We start from the raw sequence: 8,703 nt of genomic DNA, 5'->3' as shown, positions 1-8,703 counted from the left end.
GACCATGAGTCAGCAAAGTGCCCTTGCTGCAGATAAAGCTAGTGGCATCCTGGGCTGCCATCAGGAGGATTACTGCCAGCAGGTTGACAGAGGTGATCCTTCCCCTCTGTTCAGCACTGGTGAGGCCACACATGGAATGCTGGGTCCAGTTCTAGGCTCCCCAGTACAAGAGAGACCTGAACGTACTGGAAAGAGTCCAACAAAGGGTCACAAAGATGATGAAGGGACTGAAGCATCTCTCCTATAAGGACTGCTCAGCCTGGAGAAGAGAAGGTTTGGGGGGATCTCATCAATGTCTATAAATACCTGAACAGAGAGTGCAAAAAGGACAAAGCCAGGCAGAGTGATGTGCAGTTACAGGAGGCAATGGGCACAGACTGGAACACAGGAGGCTCCCCTGAACATCAGGAAACATTTCTTTACTGTGCAGGTGACTGAGCATTGGCACATGTTGCCCAGAGAGGCTATTGGAAATCTTCAAAAGCCATCTGGATATGATCTTGGGACATTGGCTCTAGGTGGCCCTGCTTGAGCAGGGAGGCTGGACAAGATAATTTACATAGATCCCTTCTAACCTCTTGCCTTCTGTGATCCTGTGTTATCCAGATAGCAATTCAGAGATTAAGGAGGTTTCTTTCTTATATGCAAAACCACTCTAATACTGGTTTATATTTCAGAGACTGTAATGACAGCCAGGAATCACCTGTAATAAACCTCATGAGTGAAGGTACTAAAGAATAACTGGAAGTTGTGCTATGAAGCCGAACACTGCTTTTGCATGAGCTTTCATGTAGTGTCATACCTCATCTATTTTCTCTTTTGTGCTGTTTAATATCTTTAGCTACGCTGCTCTGAGATAATTGTTTTATTTCCTTTTATTATCATACATCACAAGCGTTCAATGGCAGAATAAATTAGGAAGACAATTATTTCTTCTTAGACAAACTGCCACATTGTCAGCTGCCATTCACACCAACACACAACTCCCCAGCGTAAGACAGTGCTCTGCTGAGCCAGGTGATGAGATGATACCTGGTACATCAGGTCAGAAGACAGAAAGACAAACTAATGGGGCAGACTGGGACAGGGGTGCTTGCCCACTGGGAAAGGGAGCATCCAGAACCTGGCAACCCTCTTCTGTGTATGTGGATAGGAAGACAGGTATCTAGATGTCAGTTTCTGCAGACTTAGGCATAATAACAAGCAAGATAGAGATGATCAGTAAGTAAGATTATTCCATAGCGATGTGTTTGAAACAATGTTCTAAAATCAAGGAGTCACACCTTTGTGACTGAGAGACAACTGGTTTTGGAACCCCAAATAATGGATTTAAACAGCAGTAGTGTGTAGCCATTAGCTAAGAGAAACAAGCAGCCTTGTAAATTACATGTTCAGTATTGCAAAGTTGCCTCAACAGACTATCCCAGTTATAGCTCCCTATGCTGCTTTTAAAATACTTGGAAGGTCACATGAATGGTGGGACATCTTAAGTAAATAAGTTCTGTTTTTTAATCCCCTTCTGCCACCGCTTGGAAGTGATTTCCTTTTTAAGTCAGAAAAAAAAAATGATAAAGCTGTTGGCTCTGGGAATAGAATTGCCTTCATGGAGGATTGAACATACTGTATGAAGCTGATTAAAATATAAAAATGCAGGAAGAAAGCTGCTTTATGTCTAAAAGAACATGTGGCTTTGCAAGTCTGTTTTTTCTTTAATCTTAGCTAGAATGCGTTTGATGGCTCAAATTCTGAAAGTCTGATAACAGCTAGATCAATTTGGTTTTACTCTCTGGCCAATAGTTCTATGGGGTAGTCACTAGATGTATACATGCAGCTTGTTATTCCTGAATGTGCACATTGTGAATGAAAGCCTGGGAATTGCAGTTTTTGCACTTCTGAGTGATAGATAGATATATTTTATCCTCGTTGGCAGAAGACAAAATTCTGACAGATTTGCCTACAATTTGCAGAGGATGTAGTCTGTAAAAAGGTCCTTCAACATTCATATTTAAAGGTATTTGAAGTTGTCTGTAAATTTAGGGTGCTGGTAGGAGGACGTGGGAGGAATGTCATTCTGGATATGAAAAGCTTAACCAAAGTCTTTGGACTCTCTTCTTGCTGCGAAACAGAAATGCTTAGAATTTCAGGCTGTTCTTTAAGCATTCATTAATGAGATACTTTGTTAAATGTTTTCCTTTCACTTGAAATAGAAATTCAGAACTACAGAATGAACCCTATCGATCTACCACCCTTTCTCCCTTCTCTACCCACACCACTCAGAAATTATTTAGTTAGTAAATGAATGGTAATCTGGAATATTTGGTAATTTTCCAGTCTCTTCAGATAAAGAATTTTTCTGTCTGGGTTGAGACATCATCTTTGCAGACACCTTCTGTGCAGACACAGAATAGAAATCAAATAAAAATAGGTAGAAGAGCAGAAAACTCTCTTTGTGAGTGGGGAATCAAATTCTCCTTCATACCCCTATGTAACCATTGCTTATACAGCAAGAGTCCCTTAGCATATTTTTAAATAGTGGCTCCATAATAAATACAGCAAAGGGAATAATTTGGTTTTAGCTATTTTGTTACAGCACAAACAATTTCGCATACAGCCTCTGAGACTATGAATAGAAAAGGGATCCTTTCTAGAATATAGCCCTTCAAGCTACCTCAACAGTGTGTTCTAGGGAGAAGACTGCAAGACATTAAGAAGCTGTTTTCTCTTTTTCAAGGACACAGAAAAGGGATATACCACACCACCACATTATTTTGCATTTTGGGAAAGGCACCATTTGAGTTGGCTGAAGCCCTGTGCCAAGCCTGGCTGTGGTGCAGCTGTCTCAGATGAGGACAAGGTAAATCTTAGCACAGCAAGACTCTGCTCCCACCAAACTCAGCAGAAAGGCAGAACAGCGCTGACCACATCTGCTCCTGGGAGATATCAGGGTCCTGATGTCAAGTGGGGTGACTAAAAAACAGGGTACAAAGAAACTGCAGACCTCAGGACTATGAAATGAGACATCAGCTGAAGTACAGCACAGCTGGGGAGTACTGAGAAGATGCGTGGGGTGAGGCAGGTGGGGCTCATTTATGGTGCCCTGCAATCCTGTAGGTTCTGCCTGCCATAGGAAAGGTCTCAAGCAATTTAAGGTGGCAACGTGCTCTAGCCAAGTCTTGCTAGCTGTCTACACCGTCTTTACCTGGCCACAAGGGAGTTGCACCAGCTGGTGAGTCATCCTTTCACAGCCCTTAGGAATGTGTTATGTCTTGTACAGTGACCCACACGGGTTGTTATGAAAGTATTGCTTATTGCTAATAACCTTTCCGAAGTCCAAATAGATTTTGGATCCTAAGGCCCTGTAGGTATTTGTATTTTGTACCTCTGCTTTTCCGTAGTACCAAAACAAAACATGACTTGCAGTTCATGTTTTTCAGCAGGATTCAATGCACTACGTTAAACACTGTACAGTGTTCACTGCAGCTTGCAACAATACTAATGCACAACTTGTTCAATTATTTTCACTTTAAAAAGCCGTTATATCCCCAGTGGTCAGAGAGACTAACAGGACTGAGACTCCCTGATAAGCCCAAGGTACTTACCTCCAAAGAAATACCTGTTAAGCAAGTTTGAATATCCAGCTTCCCCCAAATGAAACAATATTCTTACGTAAATCATATATCTAAGACACGATTTCACTCCTTTTGAAATTTATAATGACTTAGTCTGAGGATTAGCCTGGCAGTGTAAATAACTGGACAGAATATCTTTTTTTTATTTTGAGTAGTAACAGCTTGAAAAAATCAAGAATTAGCACCCACCGCAATACAGAAACAATAAATAATCACTTATTTTTATCCCAGTTTTTAACAATTTAAAATCAACATTTTGCAGTATATTACAATTCTTTCCTTTTTCAAGCATGTGTGTGGCTGTAAAGGGAAAGTGGCCTTTCAGCTGCCACGTTTACCTCTTAAGTGTTGTCTTTTTAACAGCAACCAATGGAACCACCTCTACTGTGGTCTGAACTTCACTCCTTCAACCCTGGAAATGCAACAGACCATATGTTATTTCTTAGAAGGCACTAATATGTATGCACGTGCATGCACATACGTATGTATGTGACTGAGAGCAGGTGCCTATGTATGTATATATGCATATGCGTTTATCAGTAACGTTTAAACTGTATAGCTCACTGTCTCAAGACATCTTAATCCCTAACCCAGTTAAGGTAACAAAGCTCTGGTAATATCTATTTAGTTCAGAGCTTTAAAGGCCCTGTTCCTTGACTGGCTACTCTGTGTAGAGCATGGAACACCTTCTGGGTTATCTCATGAGTACCCCCAGTTGATAAACCTTAAAGTAGCTTTTCTGTTACTTTTTAGGATGCCCTCTTATAGGGCTGGTTTTTCTTCTATGTGCTGTTTCTCACACCTGACAATATACTATCCACACCACTGCACATTATGACCCTTTCTGCTATTATTATTTTCTATTACCCTCATGTACAGTCTCTCTGTCTGAAATTTTCACAGAAAATGTAATTATTGCTTTTTCAGTACTATATTCTTTGCGGGGAATACAGCAAAATTTTGAGGTGCCTTGTCCTAGGAGAAGCCTCAGCCACTTCTCTGTACAGGGTGAGTATAGAGAGGCTGGTGAATATGCCAGGACCTCTGAAGGCATGAAAAGACTGTTTCCAATCATGGGAACTCCCAGCCTCTTCAGTCTTTCTGCATCAAGCATTGCCCCAACCCTTTGATTATTTTGTTCACTCTTGTCTGTAGCTTCTTTAACTCTACCTTGTCTTTCCTGAGATGCAGAAACTAGAGTTGCACACAGCATCAAAGAAGAAGGTGCACTGAGGTTTCACATCATGGAGAAAAGTTTGTCATCTTGTTCTCAGTACCCTTTCTGCTGATGTCCAATATGTTGTTGGCCTTTTTTAGCTGCTGTTGCACATAGAGACAATTATTTCAGAAAACTGTCAATGATGATTCCAAGATTTCTTTCCTGAATTGCAGCTGCAAAAAGGAACATTAATTCTCCATCTGCCCATTTTACTGAGGGTATAACAGCAAAGCCTGAGATATAGAGGGAGGGAAAACAGGTTTGGCTGAATGCATAGCAGTTGTCTTGCACTTCCTCTCTACTAGCACAAGTCTGTGCCAGTACCTTCTAAAAGATAAGTATGAACCCAGCAGCCCAGCTCTTCTGGGACACGCTGCTGGAGGAACACCCCTGTGAGCAGGTCACAGTCAACAGCACCATCTCCCAACCTCTCTCGCAGGTGCCCCTGTGAAACAGCGTTACTGAGGAAGGAAAGCTTGTACCTTCGTGTCCTCTCAGTGCTACCTCAATTCACCTGGTGGCACTACAGTCTGCCCCTGTGTTTTATTATTCTCAGAGTTGCAGTTCAAACTCTTATGATAATTATAAGGCAAATCTTCTCCAAGGCTTGCATATGGCAATTGCATTATTACCTTTCCATTACTGCCAAGGAAAGTATCTTAATTTAGCAACTGTCTGTTACTGAGAGTGCTACTTGACAGCAGGGCTGACATAAATATTTATTGAACTTGCAGGGAAAAAAAAAATCTATCAAGTAGGATGGAGTATTCATTCATGGTGTGAAATTAACAGCTGTTTCACTAACCTGCTTTTCGTATTGACTGCATTCCGGTGAGTACTTGTACAGGAAATGAGCATGCAAAATGATTGCCACCAGTGCCACAGTGTGAAACCACAACTAACGAAAATAATACTAGACTCGAAAGTCCAGCACTGCATTACAGGGATTCTTATCTAACTGCCTTGGAAGTGGCCAAATTACAAGGTGCAGGGAACTTGAGCTTCTGCACTTCATGTAATCACTGTATTTGCTGCTCCTGCTATCCAATCTTTTCTAAATTTCAAAGTTGTGTTGTCAAAAAGCAGAATAAACATCAAGACAAGACATCTTTAAAGCAAAAGAAGTGCTGAGTGGGCTAGCATCCAAAAAACTAAGATTGTAGGAATCTGTATAGCAGGAAAAAAAATAAATGAGCAGAGTTGGACTTTTCCCAGGATAGAAGAAAAGCATCTATTAAATCCTCCACTGTGCTTCAGGGTAACATTCACCAGAAGTCACATTTCCACTTTCCCCTGGCAGGCATTTAATACAGTAATGTTCCAAAAGAGCATCTTAATTAGTTGTTTCAGTCCTCATCACTGAAGACTTATATAGCAGAATATCTATATACCTGATTTAAGGGACTAAATCATCCCCTACAGAAACAGGCTCAATAGCTTGTGATATCTCATGAACTGAGACCAGTAGGACCCTCTACCTATTAAGTTGAATTTTTTTCAGTATATCTGTGATATCCTGAAAGGATATCTCCAGAATACCCCTCGGGATCCATAGACATTAACCTTCTGGTTATCCACTATATCTGATCTGAAAAAGTACATACTACAGCAATCCACCAAAAGTGAGGTTATGCCTAGACAGTACCTGAGTACAGATCTAAAGCTAAAAATTTAATCCTCAAAAGCCCTGAATGAGTCCTCAGACAAGTGATATTTTTTCCAGTGAAATTCTAGAAGTCCTGTTTCTACACAAACACAGAACTGTTTTCACCTTTAGTAAACGTCTGCTCATGTGCCTGAGCAGCCTGCTCTAAGTGACCCTGCTTGAGCATGGGGTTTGGACAAGAGGTCCCATCCAGCCTCCCCCATTCTGTGATTTTGTGATATCAGAGCCCAAGAAGGATCCTTAAGGTTATCAACCCTGTGAGGTAGAAATCTAAATGCTATTCAGTAGATTTTCTCATAGCCACTGATGACACTTAATACTGCAAGCAAAATAGAGATTCTTTCTTAAGAAATGCAGAGGAAGGATGCTGGGTTAGTTTTAATGATCAGTTCCATGGTTTATAGAAGAAATTCTATAGGGTATGAGAGATCTGATCTTCCTGCAGCTAAAGTTCCGTATCCTCATATTTGAACAGAGCTGCATTGGTAAGGTAGCAGAATACATTTCCTACCCCTCCCTGCAGCACAGAGCTGTGCTACATAAAGGAAGACAATAGTCATTAATGAAAGATGGAAAATGCAGTAGATCACCTCGCCCAGGCAACTAAGATCCTCAGCTTGTAAGAAAGAGATATCTGGTTCTTCTTCCTGTTCCTAGCCTTCCGTACAATATAATGTGTAAAGAGTTGTGGCAGTGGAGTCTGGAAATAAAGGCTTTATTTCAGAAACAAAGCATCTCTAGCTACCAGGATTCCAAACACAGACAAGGTTTCTTCTCCTTTTTGAAGCGGCAGGCTCAGATAATTTCAGATATGAATCTTCTTCTGACTCCATACAACCAGTCTACTCTCATGTGATTCAGTCCCCAAGAGGATTTTTCAAACCTATTCCAATAGCTGTTCCATCACACCTTCAGTTGCGTGTCATGATTCTGAGATTGTCTTTGTTCTTCCAACACCCTGCAGGGAATGGATTTACCTTATCTGGAGGTACACATTCCAAAATGACAACATGCAACTGAGCATTACACCGCTGATCCACCACTATCCTGCTGTAGATCCACAAGAAAATTTCAGAGACAAAGTACTAATCTTCAACATTTTCTGGTTGCAATACAATAAAAATTATTTATTTAATTAAATATTTTGTAAAAATGCATATAAAAATAAATAAAGATTGAAATATTTAAAATAATTAACAAATGCAGCAGCTTCAAAATACTCAGAATTACACAGGTAAAATAGAAATAATTTATACGTTGTTATCTATGCCTGGATTTAAGCACGATAATGGGGGACACACATCTCCCTAAACTACAGCAGCAGTAGTTTCTGTAGCAACATGAGCTCAATTTATTTTTAACTCTAAAATGTGTATGATTTACTCTGCAAGCTACAGCCATTATAAAGCACTTAAGGAATTTTCATCCAGTTATCCCATCAGATCACTCGTTTGGATAAACATGCCTAACACTATAATTTTGAAGACACCGAGTCTTTCTGAGTATGTAACCGACTGCCCTTAGACTATTCACTTTTAATGCATTTTAAGGACTGTGTAATATTATAGTCAAGTTACAATTTCCAAAGAACACAAAGACCTGCAATGCTGTCCCCATTATCTCTCCTGCTGGCACAGTAATCTCCATGTGAGCTCATTTGCGTATAGTTGAGTGTAATACTAAAGACTTTGAAAAGTCTTACTGTAAAAAGAATGAGTTCGTATTTTGCCATTCACTGGAAGAATTGTGATTTCTTGATTGTTTAGTAGAACTGGCATCAGAGATAGATCTGTCAGAGATGTAAAAGATAATGCAACAATATAATGCAGCTGTGCTCTAGCTCCCTGGGTAATTCAGGGAAAAGACTACAGACTCCTATGTTCTCTCCATGTTGCATTACACCTCAATGATGACAGGTCAAATGGTGAGATATCTGTGAAATACAGATGTATTTATTAAGGCATCAAACGTCCTTTAAATAATAGGAAAATTTCAACATGGGTAGTAAGGACATTCTGGTCAAAGTAGTGAGCACAGACAGCAGTGATGCTTCTTCTACAGGATGACTGTGGTAGTTTCACACCAGCTGGTAGCACAGCTCCACCACATCGGTCTCTCAATCCCCCTCTTCAAAAGGACAAGGAGAAGAAAATGCAGTGAAAAAAGCTCATGGATTGGGATAAGGATAG

At 40.4% G+C, this 8,703-nt stretch overlaps 1 long non-coding RNA gene across 1 annotated transcript; it reads left to right on the top strand.

The window, feature by feature from the left end:
* Positions 1-3,086: 3,086 nt before the first annotated feature.
* Positions 3,087-8,382, top strand: LOC310893841. Its single transcript, XR_014579361.1, has 4 exons — positions 3,087-3,226; positions 4,557-4,637; positions 5,583-5,679; positions 7,479-8,382. It is a non-coding gene; the product is annotated as an uncharacterized lncRNA (long non-coding RNA).
* The last annotated feature ends 321 nt before the right edge of the window (positions 8,383-8,703 follow it).

This window comes from Anser anser, assembly GCF_964211835.1.
Source record: "Anser anser genome assembly, chromosome: 2".
NCBI lineage: Eukaryota > Metazoa > Chordata > Aves > Anseriformes > Anatidae > Anser > Anser anser.
This window is presented reverse-complemented; position numbering and strand designations above follow the sequence as displayed.